We start from the raw sequence: 12,929 nt of genomic DNA, 5'->3' as shown, positions 1-12,929 counted from the left end.
CACTGTTCAAAGCGTTATCAAAACCCTAATATCTTTCGATTCATTAGTCATCTTTCGACCAACAGTTTTGTCACGTTTCGAAGCATGCTATCCTTCGATCAAATCTATCCTTCGGTCAAATTATGGTTCGGTCAAACTATCTTTCGGTCACTACTATTATCTTTCGGCATATACATTATCTTTCGATAATATCAGTTACGTTTTATTCAAGTTTCCAATTTATCCGTGAAAATCAACCAACACGATTTCAATCATTTCTGTTTCCTAAAAATTGATCAAACAGGGATTATTTTCATAAACATTATGAACCCTAAATTCACCCACATGAACCATAACAGTATTTAATCCTATACGATCCGATTTCAAGAGCAACGAATCAATAACACAAATCGAATTGTACAATATCACAACCAACCCACAAACCTTATCATTATACATTATCACAACGGATTCGATTTGTTAGCCGATTAATAACAATATCATAACAATCATGGCAGTTTAATACAAATATCCTAGCTAACCCATCGTAACATTCATACCGTACAAATCCGATCATAAAAACACATATTGCAAAACGATTAGGCAGTTATAACATTCATATCCCATTAACATTCGTAACCGGTTAGCATACAAACCACGTACAGCAAATAATTGATAAACCATGACATCATGTACACCTTGAACACTAACCGGAATTTGTAAACAAGTGGATCGATCAGCAAGGAGTCTCCGTAAGTCTGTGATTGCCGTCACAAGGATGCTCTAGGGTTTTTAGAATAATAATTACCGATACATGTATTTTCAGTTATAAACGTATCATCGGAATGGGCCAAGCCCATTAAATGACTGGGCCGAAGGATGTCGAAGGATTCCTTCATGGCCCGAATGATATGTTTCGAGACTTATCAATCCGAAGGATGATCTTCCGGATCGAAGGATGTGTTTCGTCATCCTTCGATTCATGCACCATGTTTCGTGGACATCCTTCGAAGGTTGTTTGTGTAATGTAATGTGTTTCATGCTAACTAGTTTACAAGTTTCACAATGTAGCAAACAACTATGCACGATCAAATAATCAAAACGTATATATATATATATTTTCATTAACACACAACTCGTATAATTCAAGTCCACAATCCAACAACTAAACAGTCAAAGTCAAAGTCAACGCGCATTTAATGCGAAAGTGAAAGTCAGAAACTCGAGTTGTCACATTATCCCCAACTTAAAAGAAATTTCGTCCCGAAATTTGGTACGCACTCACTGAGGAAGCTAGGTAAGTTACATTGTTCACTGGTTTTCCTGGGGTGTCACAGATAATTTCATATCAGTATGAAACGGCCGTAGATGATTAGGGTTTCTGTAATATTGCGTAACTGTTGAAAGATGTTAACTGGTTGACGTAACTGGCATTCGTGACGAAACGTTACTCTCGGCAAAACAGACATGACGAAACGGATGTTGTAACGAACGCCGATCTCGACGAAACAAAGGTGTTTCGCTGAAATCAATCAGGACGAAACAAGTGTGTTTCGTCGAGGGATGTCACGACGAAACATGGGTGTTTCGTCGAAGGGGTTCATGGCGAAACAAGGGTGTTTCGCCGAATGGGTAAACTGCACAGTAACCTGATTTGATTCTGTTAAGAGTTAACCAAGTTAGTTAATTGCCGTTAAGTGTAAAGCATGACTTATATGAGCTTGAATACGTGTTTTGGCTGTTTGGTGATCACTGCTTCAATATCCACTGTGACTGTAATTAAACGTGAACTTCGTGAATATAAATTGATTATGTACACATGCATACTTTAGGACTTGATTGATTAACTGTGAGCACATACCTTAGCATACCGAGCAAACCAAGGTGAGTTCACACTCCTACCAAGGCATGGGATTCCCGAGGTTGGGAATGGGATTGTATGATTACTTGTACTTACATCACTACAGAAATACGTACCACTGACCTCGTTAGGTGTAGGACACCTATAGATACAGCTAGACTAGTAAAACACGGGAAGCCCCCACTAATCTTCGCACACATGCCTAGGAGGCCGCGATACAAACATTAATCTTCGCACACATGCCTAGGAGGCCGCGATACGAATACTAATCTTCGCAAACATGTCTGGGAGACCGCGATACAAATACAAATACTACTAGTCTAGGATACATGGGAAACCCCCACTAATCTTCGCAAACATGTCTGGGAGACCCGATACGAATTAATACGACACCTGGTACAGAACGAACAAATGATTTACCAAACGAATACTATAACTAAACAAACAACTGTGAACTCGCTCAACTTTGTTGTTGACCCGTTGTTACATGCCTTGCAGGTCATTAGGTACTCTTGGAGCTTGCACAGGGAGGCGCAGTCGTTGTGGACATGGATCGTGGATGCCATGTTAAACATTTATGACATTTCAAACTTATTACTTATGTTGGGTTTTACATTTATGCTTCCGCTAAACATTGAAACTGTACTTTTATTTTGGAACACCTTTCATATTGGTTGGTTGAATTACATTTACTATTTACTATTTACATTGTTCAATATGATTGGTGGCTTAATCCTGGTCATGTCACGCCTCCAGGCGGTTATACTCCGCGTGTGGATTTTGGGGGTGTGACAACCACATTGGCTTTGCCCGGATGGTACTTTATAGCACATTCGTAATCATTCAATAGCTCGACCCACCAACGTTGCCGCATGTTTAATTCCTTTTGCTTGAAGATATGCTCGAGACTCCTGCGATCGGTGTAGATGGTGCACTTGGTACCGTACAGGTAATGTCTCCATGTCTTAAGTGCGAAAATAACAGCTCCCAGCTCTAGATCGTGTGTAGTGTAATTCCTTTCGTGAACCTTAAGTTGACGTGACGCGTAGGCAATGACCTTGTCAAGCTGCATCAACACACATCCAAGGCCCTGAATGGATGCGTCACAATAGACCACAAAATCGTCCGTGCCTTCTGGCAATGAGAGAATAGGTGCGCTGCAGAGCCTATCCTTTAAGTGCTGAAAAGCTGATTCCTGTGCATCACCCCATCGATAAGTAACGCCCTTCTACGTTAGTGAGGTAAGAGGTTGCGCAATCTTCGAAAAGTCTTTAATGAACCTTCTGTAGTATCCCGCCAAACCCAAGAATTGGCGTATTTCCGTTGGTGTGCGAGGTGCAGGCCAGTTCTTAATCGAGTCTACCTTGGATGGATCAACATGAATCCCATCCTTGTTCACCACGTGGCCTAGAAAGTGGACTTCACGAAGCTAGAAGTCGCATTTTGAAAACTTGGCGTACAGCTGTTCTGTTCGAAGGAGTTCCAAAATGAGTCGTAGATGCTGCTCGGGTTCCTCCTGACCCTTAGAGTATATCAGAATGTCGTCGATGAATACAATAACAAACTTGTCTTGGTAGGGCTTGCATACTCTGTTCATAAGGTCCATGAAGACCGCTGGTGCGTTTGTCAGTCCAAAAGGCATAACCAGGAACTCGTAATGTCCATAGCGAGTCCCGAATGCTGTCTTAGAGATGTCCTCGTCGCGGACTCTCAGTTGATGGTAGCCTGACCTCAGGTCAATTTTCGAATAGTAGCTCGACCCTTGCAATTGGTCGAACAAGTCGTCAATGCGTGGAAGAGGAAAGCGATTCTTCACGGTCACCTTGTTGAGTTCACGATAGTCAATGCACATTCTGAAGGTACCGTCTTTCTTCTTCACAAATAACACTGGAGCTCCCCTGGGCGAAGAGCTAGGACGTATAAAACCTTTATCCAAGAGCTCTTGCAGCTGCGTAGATAGTTCTTCCAATTCCGATGGAGCTAAACGATACGGTGCTCGAGCTATGGGCGCTGCTCCAGGAGCTAGCTCGATTTGGAGTTCGACCTGCCGATGAGGCGGTAGCCCAGGTAATTCTTCAGGAAACACTTGAGGAAAGTCACGTACTACTGGAATATCCTTGATTTTCTTCTCTTTCGATGATGCGTCAGTGACAAGTGCTAAAATAGTTGTGTGGCCCTTTCGCAAACACTTCTGGGCCTTTAGGAAGGAGATGATGCCCACCACAGCACCACTCTTGTCGCCTTGAATTTCGAGAGGTTCTTTACCAGAACGGGGAATACGAACAATCTTCTCTTTGCATAAGATCTCTGCTTGCTGTTAGGACAACCAATCCATCCCAATGACGATGTCAAAACGACCCAAGGCTATAGGAATGAGATCGATGGAGAAAGTCTGACCAGCTAAAGCGATGTTACAACCCTTGACTATGTACGTGGCTTCTAAACTTTTACCATTGGCTAACTCTACGACATGTTTGGTGTTTAAAGGAGTTGGTGTACGCTTAAGCATTTGACTAACTTTCAGAGACATATAACTGGTATCCGCACCCGAATCAAATAAAACAGTAACATAAAAGTCATTGAGAAGGAACTTACCCATCACTACGTTAGGATCATTCCTTGCTTCACCCTGCCCCAGCACGAACGCACGACCCCTAGCACCGTTGTCATTATTGTTTCCCCCATTGTTGTTCCCATTGCCCTAATTATTGTTGTTGTGGTTCTGATTCTGGTTTAACTGGGGGCAGTCCCGCTTGAAGTGGCCTTCCGCACCACACTGAAAGCATCCCCTGTTGCCTCGCGGCTGTTGCTGCTGCTGGTTCCGTGGAGCTGGTGGTTGTTGCTGGTTCTGATTCGCAGGTCGTGAGCTCCTGCAATCCTAAGCTTCATGACCCATCTTGAGACATCTCTGAAAACGACCCTTGTTGCACTGACCACTGTGGTGCCTATTGCATCTGTTGCACCTTGGGTGATTTCCTCGATATCCACCCTGCCCGTGACTACCAGAAGACTGCTGAATGGGGCTCTGGTAGTCATCTGTCTTTCGCTGCTGAGCCTGGGACTGAACCGAAGTTGAACCCTTGCTGGAGGTTCCATCCCATTTTCGCTTGTTGTCACTGGGAGTAGCAGTAGTGGTAGCGGTAGTAGTAGCACTGATACGTTTAGGCAGCCTGTTCTGTTCCACTGCCTGATCTGTGAGGCGATGAGCAAGACGAGTAATATCCTGGATGGTAGTAAGGTTGGCCGATGTTACATGACTTTGAATTTCTGGTACTAAGCCTTTGAGGTACAACTCAATGCGCTTGATGGGAGGATCCACCATAGTTGGACACAAGATGGCCAGCTCGTTTGACCTTTTCGTATACGCCTCTATCTCTGACCCCGTCATCTTCAGGTTAAAGAACTCCACTTCCAACTTGTGAATGTCATCACGACTACAGTATTCCCGCTTGATCAGTTCCTTAAAATCGTTCCATGGGGTGGCATTGGCAGCTACCAGCCCCAACATTTGCACTTGTGCGTTCCACCAAGTCAATGCGACGCCTTTGAGAGTACCAGTGGCGTACTTCACCCTACGAGCCTCAGGGCATTCACACATTTCAAAGACTGACTCGAGCTTCTCGAACCAGTGGAGGAGTCCAACTGCCCCTTCAGTGCCACTGAATGTGTTAGGACGACAGTCCATGAAAGTCTTGAAGGTGCAAACAGGTGGCTGAGCGTGCTGACCTGTTGTGTATAAGAACAGGACAAGGTTAAACACAGGAGTTGGTTTAGGGGTGTAGGATCTAAAGGTCCTAGAGTGAATTACGACTGCAGGGTATACATCCTGCTTGTGCGGCTGCAAGTGCCGCAGCAACTTGTTCGTTAATTAGAACCGTCAACTGGGCTTGAGTCATGTTAACGCGTCCAGCCATGATCTTCATGTCAAGGGCAACATAAGTGAGAGAGGTTCGCGAAAATGCGATGACAGAAGAGAGTAAGCACACAAGTGTTCTCAAGCAATAGTTGTTACGTTTGTCTAGGTATACCATGAGCAAAGTTCTATGTAATCTAGCAAGTAGGCAATGTAAACATAAATCATACCACCTAGAATGTTGAGTCTTGCACGTGGAGCGAAGCGTCGTTGTGGATCGTTGAGCACAGTATATAGGTTATAGTCTGGTTTTAACAAAAACTTTTTTTCCCTTATTAAAACCATGTTCTCTATAAACCTGGCTCTGATACCAATCTGCCACACCCCCAAAATCCACACGCGGAATACCACCGCTTGGAGGCATGACTGACCAGGATCAAGCCACCAATCATATTGAACATAACAAGTAAGAAGTAAAATTCAACCACACAATATGAAAGGTGTTTCAAATCAAAAACGTAGTTAAGTGTTTAGCGGAAGCATAATTGTAAAACCCAATGTAAGCATTAAGTACGAAATAAAGTAATGTTTTTAGCATGACACACATTGTCATGTCCCACAACGACCGCGCCTCCCTGTGCAAGCTCCATGAGTACCTAACGACCTGCAAGGCATGTAACAACGAGTCAACAACAAAGTTAAGCGAGTTCACAGTTGGTTGTTTGGTTATAATGTTCGTTTCGTAAACCATATGTTCCTTTTGTAAACCATATGTCGTATTAATTCGTATCGCGGTCTCCCAGACATGTGTGCGAAGATTAGTGGGGGCTTCCCATGTGTTACTAAACCAAGTGTATCGACTGCTACGAAAATGTAAGAGGTGCCCTAAGTCAATGTCTATCAGCATTGACCCTTTGCCCATAGTCCATTAGTACACGCTCGTTCGGACGACACGGTGTGAGGTTTGTTAAACCTAATAGCGCTATTAACTAATGACCCGCTCGCCATAGGCCTCGGCGATTAAGTCGATATGATGAGGGACTTCAATGATAGAGGTTTGGTCCAGTGTGTAATCTTGGCATCCTACTCCCAGAGGATGGTAGTAATTATCGTTTTGTTCGTTTACCCATTCCCAACCCTTGGGAATCCCATGCCTTGGTAAGAGTGTGAACTCACCTTGGTTTGCTCGGCAGATACATAGAAAGGTTGCTTGAGCTATATGTGGTCAACCACGTCCTAACATGGTTACCATACAAGTCAGGTCTAGGTTCAAGCAGTGCACATAAGCTAACAGGTTGCGAACACGTATTGATCATGGCAAACACGTATAATCACGTTAACAGTCAAGTACACACAAAATGCCCAAATTGTGCGACTCAGATGGTTGGGATCGCACAAGTTCATTAGCCCAATGGTCTTGTGCGATTCAATAAATGAAGCCCAATAGTTCCCAGCCCAGAGCATGCAACCCAAACTATACAGCCCAACTATTAAACGAACAAACAACTTGTGCGATTCTGGTAATCTTGTGCGTTTGCTATAGCCTTGTGCGATTACAATGTATCTTGTGCGACTGATATTTGGGCTTTAAGGCCCAACAGTAATACAGTTCAAATAGTTTGTGTGTGGCCCAAGCCTTGTGCGATCGGCACTATCTTGTGCGATCCACAAGGTCTTGTGCGATCATGCATAACTAAGCAGTACCCTATGCTTTATGGGTTGTACCAAGCTTGTGCGATCGCACTTGTGCGATCAGATCAGATCTTGTGCGATCTGATCTTGTTCGATCAAAGGCTCGTGCGATGGGAAGCTTGTGCGATCCGTTATATGTGGCCATGATTTAGTGTCACACCCCCAAAATCCACCCGCGGAGTTCCACCGCTTGGAGGCGTGACATGACCAGGATCAAGCCACCAATCATATCGAACATGTAATTAATATCAAGTAAAAGTAAATGCAAACCAACCATTCAATATGATAGGTGTTCAAAACATAAGTATAGTTTCAAAGTGTAGCGGAAGCATAGCGTAAAACCAAAGCCAGAAATATGTTTCTAATGTTTAAGTTTATAACATGGCATCCACGATCCATGTCCCACAACGACCTGCTCCTCCCTGTGCAAGCTCCAAATGTACCTAAGGTACTGCAAGGCATGCTGCAGAGAGTCAACAACTAGTTGAGCGAGTTGACAGTTAATAGCTCAGTATTGTAATAGTAGAATAAGCCTTATGTTCGTTCATTAAGTCATGTATCGTACTAGTTCGTATTAGTTCGTATTAGTTTGTATTAGTTCGTATCGCGGCCCTCTAGGCATGTATGCGAAGATTAGGGAAAGTTTCCCAAGTATTCTAGACTAGGTATATTTGTATCGCAGCCACCCGGCATGTGTGCGAAGTTTAGTGTATGGTTCGCAGCCAACCCAGGCATGTGTGCGAAGATTAGTCATATTATCGCAGCCACCCCGGCATGTGTGCGAAGATCAGTTCTATTAGTATCACTAGTCTAGTAGTATCTTATCAATAACCTTCCTCACCCGAGGACCATATCATTAAGTTCCATTAGCTAAGTAAGTACAAGTAAATCATCCAAACCCATTCCCACCCTGGGAACCCCATGCCTTGGCTGTGCGAACTCACCTTGGTTTGCTCGGTATGCTAAGTATGTGCTCACAGTTAATCAATCACATCCTAGAGTACGCACGTATTCATAATCAGTTTATATCCAAGTTGTGCACGTACAGGTATAATCACAGGAGTACTGAACATGTATCTAGTATCATACAAGTCATGCATATCACTTAACAGCAGTTAATCAATCCAGTTAACATTTAACAGAGTTAAATCAGTTACTGTGCGGTTTGACCACTTCAACGAAACACCCTTTTGTTTAGTCGTATTTACCCTTGGCAAAACAAATCTGTTTCGTCAGACTTACACATGACGAAACACATTCTATTTCGTCGTGATCCCTTCGGCGAAACACATTCTGTTTCGCCGTGAGTTCCGTTTCGTGGAGATGTCAGTTACGTCAATTATCAGTTACGCAAATAATGCAGCAAACCCTAACAGCCGTCAACATCATACAAAAATCATACAGTAATCATTCGGCACAGAATCATCATCTGAACATCATAACATAAACATTATAATATTAACACCCATCATGATCCTTAGTTTATGCGTATACTATGACGATTACATAATATCTCACATTATCGAACCCTATTAGCATGCCATCGAATATTCAGATCTCACTAACAACATTCATGGTCAAGCATTCAATCGAATAAAAATCCCGGTTCCGTATGGAGTTAATACGCAACTGTTTATTAGAACCCTAAGCCAACTAAGTCATGCATACGAAATCAAGATCATATTCACGTATTCACATCCATTCCAAAATTCAAACAAACATATACACAAGCATGAAGCAATAATCAAAGCATCAATTAAACCGAGTTAATGAACACGTACTAACCGAGATGAAAAGAACGATGAGTAAATCGCTAAAGGTCTTGGGGAAACACACACACAGCTGCCGTCACAGTGGGGAGCGTTCTAGGGTTTTCAGATTGTTAAAAGTGTGAAACTGAACCCTTTGCATGTAAATATACACGAAATAACGGAATGGGCCCTTAATGGGCTTCGGCGAATCGTGGGCCAGCGAATCAGCTTGTTTCGTCGAAATTGGGTTGACGAAACGGATCCTGTTTCGTCGGAATGTTCTTGGCGAATCAACTTCTGTTTCGTCGGGTTCATTCATGTGTTAACAGTTTAAGTTTCTAAACAAGTCTCATGTTGAACAACCAAACACATAATCATGCAAACCACAATACGTTTTATCATATAGCACATAACATATCCAACAATCATAATACGTTTCATTAACACCACGTGTATTGTTACAAGTCAAACAAGTCAACAGCTAAACAGTCAAAGTCAACGTACAATAAATGCGAAAGTGAAAGTCGGAAACTCGAGTTGTCACATTATCCCCAACTTGAAAGAAATTTCGTCCCGAAATTTAGCATGCGATTACTGAGGAAGCTCGGTAAGTTGTATCGTTTACTGGTTTTCCTGGGGTGTAACTCGAAATTTAGCATGCGGTTACTCAGGAAGCTAGGTAAGTTGTATCGTTTACTGGTTTTCCTGGGGTGTCACATCATCCCCCCGTTGATTTGGAATTTCGTCCCGAAATTCTGCGGTAGTAGCTTCAGCCTCAGTAGTGGTTGCATTGGTTCCGAATAACTGGGGATACTTGAGTTTCATTTGATCTTCAAGCTCCCATGTGAACTCTGGGCCGCGACGGGAGTTCCAACGAACTCGGACAAGAGGGATTCTCGTGTTCTTGAGGACCTTAACATCCTGGTCCGTGATTTCAACAGGTTCCTCGACGAACTGCAACCGCTCGTCGATAGTGAGCTCCTTCAAGGGAACTATGAGGGTCTCATCTGAAAGGCACTTCTTCAGATTCGACACGTGAAAAACATTGTGAACTGCACCGAGTTCAGCTGGTAAGTTTAGTCTGTAGGCCACTTTGCCTATTCTTTCTACGATTTCGAATGGTCCGACATACCTCGGATTGAGTTTGCCCCGTTTGCCAAAACGAACCACACCCTTCCAGGGTGAGACTTTGAGTAAAACCCGGTCCCCGACCTGAAATTCCAATAGCTTCCTACTCTTATCCGCGTAGCTTTTCTGACGGTCACGAACTGCCGCCATACGTTGTCGTATTTGTGCAATCTTTTCCGTGGTGTCCACTATGAGTTCTGGACCCGTGATCTGACTATCCCCCACCTCTGCCCAACAAAGAGGTGACCGGCATTTACGTCCGTACAATGCCTCAAATGGAGCGGCTTGAATGCTGGTGTGATAACTGTTGTTATAAGAGAACTCCACCAAAGGGAGATGCTTTTCCCAGCTGTTGCCGAAATCAATAACACATGCCCGAAGCATGTCTTCTAGTGTTTGAATCGTGCGCTCAGACTGCCCATCCGTCTGAGGGTGATAAGCCGTGCTCATGTCTAATCGAGAGCCAAAAGCCTTGTGCATTGCTTGCCATAGTTCTGATGTGAATCGTGCATCACGATCCGAAATGATAGAGGTGGGCACCCCGTGCCTCGAGACCACTTCCTTCAAGTAGATGTCTGCTAATGTGGAGAACTTATCAGTTTCCTTGATAGCCAAGAAATGAGCAGACTTGGTGAGTCGGTCCACGATCACCCAGATGATATCGTTCCCGCGCTGGGATCTGGGTAGGCTATTAACGAAATCCATGGAAATTTCTTCCCATTTCCACTGTGGTATCTTTGGTTGTTGGAGAAGACCTACTGGTTTCTGATACTCTGCCTTGACTCTTGCACAGGTCAAGCACTTGCTGACATAGGTAGCGATGTGGGCCTTCATGCTAGGCCACCAATACGTCGTTCTGATGTTGTGACAACTCGAATTTCCAAGATTTCCTATTTTGCATTTATTGCACGAACATGTATTGTTTAGGTGGTTAGTTGCACAATTGATTGCTATGGAATTGTATACGTTTTGATTCAATGAAGTGTATTGTGTGTTTGTGCATGGTTATGTGTTAATTGTGATAGACTTGTCAAATATGTGAACTTGGTGGTGAAACTGTGAAATTGATGTGGGATGGTGTACTTGTGTAAGATATAGTAATTCAGGGTGTGTAGAGTAATTAGTGAAAATTTAACTATACTTAACCCTAATCCTTCACTAAATCTCACACAAGAAATCAAAGCACGTACTTTCATTCTTTGGTTTTTTCTGACAATCATCACATCATCATTGGCAAGCTATTCATCACTTTCGATTTCCACATTTTTTTTCTAGAATCAACACAAGGTAAATGATTATTGTTTATTGATTGTTTAATTGTATAAATTCTTGATTCTTGATTTTGTGTTCATGTAAACCCTAGTTCGTTATATGATATTCTGTGTTTAATCGATTCTGATTGATTGTGAAATGGGTATGGATATTGTAGAATCATTGCTTGATGATTAAGATGCAAGACACGTTAGAATGATCGATTGATAATTGATGATTATACTGTGAAAATGTATGAAACTAGGGTTTTGGGATCGATGAACGTAACTGATGGTAGAAGAACGTAACTGTTGCAATTGTTTCTATGTAATTGAAAATTCATGAATTATGTTATGTCCGAGCCTTGTTGTGCCAACTCTGGTCCGACTTTTGATGACTATTAAATGGTCCGAACTTTAGCAAAGATAACTGGTCCGAATTTTATGTGATAGTTGATTGTCAGACCTTTTATTATTTAAAGGGTCCGAGCTTTATATTGATGTTATGGTCCGAGTTTTAATAGTTAACAAGGGTCCGACTTTTGTAAGTTATACACTAGGTCCGACTTTTTGAGCATCACGAAATGTCCGACTTTTGTGATGGGCTTGGCCCGAGTTTAATGCCCCAACCCATTGGTCCGACTTTGTTTAAGTTTAGGAGAGGGGTCCGAGTTTTACATATAGGGGAGGGGTAGTCCGAGTTTTAATCCCCCAACCCTTGGTCCGACTTTTTAACCCCCATGTCCCCTAGTCCGAATTTTTACTCCCCTCTTTATGTCCGACTTTTAGTGGCACCACTAGGGTCTGAGTTTCATGCTAGGGACCTTTGGTCCGACTTTTGAACAGGGGAAACCCCCCCCCCCCCCCACACACTTGTCTGAGCTTTTGTGAAGGGCAAGGCCCTGTCTGACTCTGTGTACGATTAATAGGAGGCCATGAATGTGTATTACATAATGCTGAATTTGATAAGATGTGTATGTCACTTTCTTAAGCCGTTAACTCAGTTAAACTGTTAAGTTTATCAACGCCGATGAATGTACGAAGTATGTTAACAGTGACAAATATGTTAACCTCCATGTTAGACTGAAATGTGGAAGCAAAGGCGTCACGCATGAATTATGTGAATACGATGAACTGATTATGTGATATATGATTCTATGTATATGATTGTATGATATTGAACGCAATTGTATGATCGTGCATGTGTGACCATTCTATGTGATATCATCATGTACACAATACACACACAAAACATAGTTGCTTGGTTACCAATCACTCGCAAACCCTAATTTGATGCAAACACTCACATCGTATTATGTGCAACATATCCTAGGTCGTGTGTAACGGACTTAGACGTTTGATAAACCCTAGAGCATAGCATACCGAGCAAACCAAGGTGAGTTCACACACTCTTA

This window comes from Helianthus annuus, chromosome 10 (genome assembly GCF_002127325.2).
Source record: "Helianthus annuus cultivar XRQ/B chromosome 10, HanXRQr2.0-SUNRISE, whole genome shotgun sequence".
Classification (NCBI taxonomy): Eukaryota; Viridiplantae; Streptophyta; class Magnoliopsida; order Asterales; family Asteraceae; genus Helianthus; species Helianthus annuus.
This window is presented reverse-complemented; position numbering follows the sequence as displayed.